The 5,167-nt window shown below is 42.5% G+C and overlaps 1 pseudogene; it reads right to left on the reverse strand.

Moving 5' to 3' along the window:
* Window positions 1-848: 848 nt before the first annotated feature.
* On the reverse strand, window positions 849-4,494 carry LOC114892640 (annotated as a pseudogene).
* Window positions 4,495-5,167: the final 673 nt, after the last annotated feature.

The following is a 5,167-nucleotide window of genomic DNA, read 5'->3' on the forward strand; positions in this document are numbered from 1 at the left end:
TCCTCTGCTTTACTCTCTGCTAGCTAAATAATGTGTTCCTCCTATCTCTTAAAACTCAGCAAAGTCCTTAACTCCTCTGTGAAGACTACCCCGACCCTTCTGGCAGGATTGATATCTTTTTTCAGACTTTCAACAGCACTATGTGTGCCTATTAAACTCTTCATAACTCTATCTTATAATTCATCTTATGCATATTTCCCTCCCACCTTCACTAAGACTTTGAAGTTTTGAGAACTTAAAACATATTTTTTCATCTTTGTAATGTCATCCTTGCAGACTGGATCTCATTCTTGAGAATCTGATCATAATCTGCTAATTTATTCAATAAATTGAAAACCTGTTGTGTGCTAGGCACTATTGTGTTCAGGTTATATACATGTGAACATAGGAGACCCTTTACCTACTAACACTTAAGATTTAGCAAAGAGGGAAAATGATAAGCAAGTATTGAAGGAGTATATGATGGCTCTTTTGCTAAGACAGAGGGCCTTCCTGACTTAAGTGTCCTGGGAAACTGTCCTGCCAAAGTGACATGAATATGGAAACAAGAGGGAGAAGGCAAGAGGGGAAGGAGTCAGAGGCTGTGGTCCAGGAACTGAACACTGTACTTTGAATGCCTGGAAAGAGGAGATAGTTTTGGTTACTATTCACATTTCACAATATGAGATTCATTCCATTTTATAACCTTGATTAAACTTAAATATATATATGTATGTGTATTAACATTCCTTAGTTTATTTTGGTTAATGATTGTGAAAAATATAGAAATCCAAGCCAAATATATTGTTTCCTTTTCCATACTCATCCACCTTATTCTGGATAGTACTTTGCTCTCACAAATGGCTGAGTCAAAAGACAGCTGGAATGTAGATCCCTAAGGCCACTAAGATCAGAAAAATGAGAAAATGAAGCTGCTCTTGTCTGAGACATAGAGACTGGGGAGAGAGGATGGCAACTGAACCTGATTCTTTTTGGTTTGTGTTTTGAGATTAGACCTTTCATTATATTCTTCTCTTTCTCCTTTTTTCTCTTTTTTCATGGATGAGGCAGCAGTTTTGGTATGTCACTCACCATCCCTGCCGTGATGTAGAGTGCATGGACTTTGCAATTGTTATGGTACCCCTTTGGCAAACCTGATGTAGTGTTTCCCAGTGAAGGTTGACTCCTGCGCCTGCCCTCAGCTACCCTTTTCTAATGCTCATAGAGATCATCTCATCAAGAGTTGTGCTGTGCCTAACACTGTCAAAGATATCTGAGTCCTTCACCAAAACATGGCAACTCAATTATACACCAAAAATGTGGGATTGTGCAAAGGAAATCAGCAAATCTCAACACCAGAGAGTAGTCCCCTTCATCCCTGATGAGTACTTCCGATCAAGGATTCTTTGTTGTATCTCTCCATCTGTCTCAGGATCAGGAGTGCAGGACTGGAGCCTGGGATTGTAGATCAGGCCATAGTCTGAGACTCTACTTTCCAATGAATTCTTGAGAAAAATAGATCTCATGTATGTCCACATGTGCTTTACTACATACATCAATACCCTAAGAAATTCTGTGTGGCATCCTGGATCCCAACATGACATGGAGCATGACCACCATGGGGGTCAGCCTCTGCCACCTAGGGCACCCTAGACAGATTCAGAAAAACAGGGTCATAGGCCTCAGATGCTGCAGACATTGTACCTCTCACTTTCCATCAAAATTCTGTTTTATATTTTGATTTACATAGTATCTGTGCTATTTTTTCTCCCCTTAACTATATCTTGACTGTGTTGTAAATTCAGAGATTGTGTATCATAGTTTTTGATACTCTATTTTGCATTGAGCACAGAGCCTGGCACAGTTTAGATGTTTAGGAAAATTTGCTTTGTTATAATAAATTAATAGGTACAAATTATAACAGGAGACAGATTAACTCCAATCACAGATAAAGACTCTTGTTCAAGCTCCTTTAAAAAAAAAAGGAATCACATTTGATAATACATTTCATGAAATATCTGTATCTTATCAACACCATGTAGTCATTTGGGGTTGCACCATATATGTAGCAACACCAAGGCAAGTCCATTTATGAGGCAATCCCTGATTTAGTTTTTAAAAGAAGGCTTATGCCCGATATTATTCAGAAAAATGCCTCAGGTCCTCTGGCTCAGACTACAGAAGTATTTTTTTCTTGAGAGAAGCAGCTCTTATTTGGGTCTGTCTTCACAGTAGTGCTCTATCTATATAAACTTATTTAATCCTCACAATAACCCTTGAGGTATGTATTATTAATCTCCATTTTAGACATGAAGAAACCGAGGGACAGAGAAGTAATCTCTGTGTGCCTAAGGTCAGGGAGCTGGTGGGGAATAACGGTACTGGGATTTGAATCTGGACAGTCTAGTGCCAATCAACATGTTTTATAATCATACATATGTACAGGTTTGCCCCACTCTTACTGCCCAGTCCTAGTATTGCCTTTTCTTCACATCCTCAAGATATTGTATTTCCAGCCCTGACTTTCATACCACACCCTTATAACACTTTATCATCATGTATCTACTACCACTCTTCTCACTACTCTGCTGCTATGTCTCTCTTAAAGTCATCTGTGAAATTTTTTATCCATTCGCATGATCCTTCTTGATGTATCTGTAACATTAGCCTCATTCTTCTTTTAGTTAATTTCCCTTCCACCTCATTATTATAGGCATCCCCATAGGATAACTTCAAGAGAATTATCCTTAGAAGAGTATAATAAGAGCTGGCAAGTCAAGAAGACTATAGCCCAAAGCAGGTACTCAACGATAAGTTCCTGAACTACAGTTTAGTTGGACTTGGATGGGTCACGAGGAGAAAAAGGAGTCAAAGTTGACTTCCAGGTTTTGGACCTGGGTCACAGAAAAAGTGCTAGATAGGGAAAATAGTAAAGTCTAGAAAAAGAGCTGATTTGGGATATAAGATTAAAATTTTAACTTAAAAGCTTGAAGTACTGTAAGAGCACCCAGATGAAAATATCCATCAAGCAATTGAAAATACAAAGTGAAAATTTATAAGGGTAAGTGAAATGGAGATAAAGACTGTAGAATTATTTGTTTGGAGATGTTGGCTGAAGCCGTGAAAACAGGTGAGATTGTAAGAGAGGGAATGTTGAGAACAACCAAAAATTCATAATGGCCCATTACATGAAAAATAAAATACAAAATAGTCAACTTAAAACTTAAAGTCTTTCAGACATTCCAAGATGGTGGAGTAGGAGGATGTGGAGTTCATCTCTCATGCACAAATGCATCAAGAATACATCTACAAATGGAACAATTCTCACAGAACACCTGATAAACACTAGCAGAGGACCTCAGACACCTAAAAGGACAAGAAAGATCCCCATGTAACTGGATAGGATGAAAGAAAGAAGGGAAAAGGAAGAGGAGAGGAAGCAGGATGAGACCTGCTCCCCTGGCAGGGAGCTGAAAGTGAGGAGAAGTTCTCACATCTGGGAAATCCCCCTTACTGGTGGGAAGATCAACTGGGACAGAAAGTGAACTTTAGGGCCTCAGAGGAGAACACAGCAACTGGTTGGTGACAGACAAGACAGACTGAGACCTATACAGATGGTCCATGCCTCGGCCCTGTGTACTCCAGCCTCAGACGGGTGTCCACAAATGTGCGGGGGGGGCTGGGTGCTGGAACGTGGTGTTTGGAGAGCAGACTGGATGAAGGGATTGCTGTTGTCTGTGAGGAGACGTGAATGAGGAACTCCACAACAGGAAATGCTCATGGAGGGAGCCCAGATTGCCACAGAAAGGAAACACCATTGTTGAGTGATACACTAAGGGCAAGGCTGCCATTGCAGCCTCTCTTCTCATGCTCTGGCTCCTGCCTCCACAGGCACTAGAGAGGGCTTCTACTGGAGCTGGGTCATGTGCCCCTGCCATCACCTCCTCCCCCCTCCCCCCACTGTGCCTGAGTGACACACTTGCTCCGATTGCTCCCAGACAAGCTCACACATTTCAATCACTACCCCAGCATCCTCCTGCCTGGGTGGCCCACTTGCCCCAATTGCTGCCTTGGCTCCTTCCTGGCTGATAGGCTCATTTGCTCTGGCAACCTCAAGAGCAGACTCCATGGCAGGAACACATGAAGAAGTGGGGCTGAAACCACAGCTGAGCCCCGGGGCTGTGAGACAACAGAAGAAGGGCTGAACTCTCTCCCTACGGGTGTATAAACCATGGAGTTACACTTCCCCTGACAGCTTCCTAAATTCAGCACCCATGAAACATCCAAAAGGACAACAAGTGCTCCTGCAGTTGGAAAAGGTCTGGCTTTAGCAGCTGTGGGCTTTGTGGACATGTTCACATGAGGGTTGGGCCAGGCCAGAGTCTGAGATGCCTCCATAGCTCCCACAGTGGGTCCAGATGCATGACTACTGCAGTCCTGGGACCTGATCTCAGTGAATCTGCACCGGTGGCACAGTGAAAACAATGCCTGAGAGTCACCAGGGCCAATTGCCATCCTACCTACAGGTAAGATGAGACTAAGAGCAGTGCTAAAATAGTGTACTTTGTAAGCCTGTACAACAGGAGAAAGGAGACAACATAGGAGGAATACTCAGTGGCTTTTCTCCAAGTGGGAGTGCTCCAATCCCACCTATTTCACACCACAGATCAGAAACACACGTAAAAACAGATCTGGGGGCCTCTACTCCAAATGATAAGGAGCAGACCCCGGCCATGACAGGGCAGTGACAACCACAGAGCAAAGCGGGGGGCCCTGCTCAGTATCCAGGGCAGGCTCTGGACAACACAACACCAGTCAAACCCCCTATCAAGGGGATAATGGCACAAGCCTCTGGGTCAACCTCACCCACCAGGGGGCAGACACACAGAAGCAAAAGGAACTACGATCCTGCAGCCTGCAGAAAGGAGACCACAAACATAGTAAGTTAAACAAAATGTTACAACAAAGAAATAGTTGCAGATGAAGGAGCAAGATAAAAACCTACAAGGACAGCTAAAGGAAGAGGAGATAACCAATCTAGCTGAAAAATAATTCAGAGTAATGAGAGTAAAGATGATCCAAGATCTCAGAAAAAGAATGGAGGCACAGATCAAGAAGATACGAGAAATGTTTAACAAAGACCTAGAAGAACTAAAGAACAAACAAACAGAGATAAACAATAGAATAG

The sequence above is a fragment of the Monodon monoceros genome, unplaced genomic scaffold, assembly GCF_005190385.1.
Source record: "Monodon monoceros isolate NGI ecotype Baffin Bay Population unplaced genomic scaffold, NGI_Narwhal_1 Super_Scaffold_1, whole genome shotgun sequence".
Lineage (NCBI taxonomy): Eukaryota > Metazoa > Chordata > Mammalia > Artiodactyla > Monodontidae > Monodon > Monodon monoceros.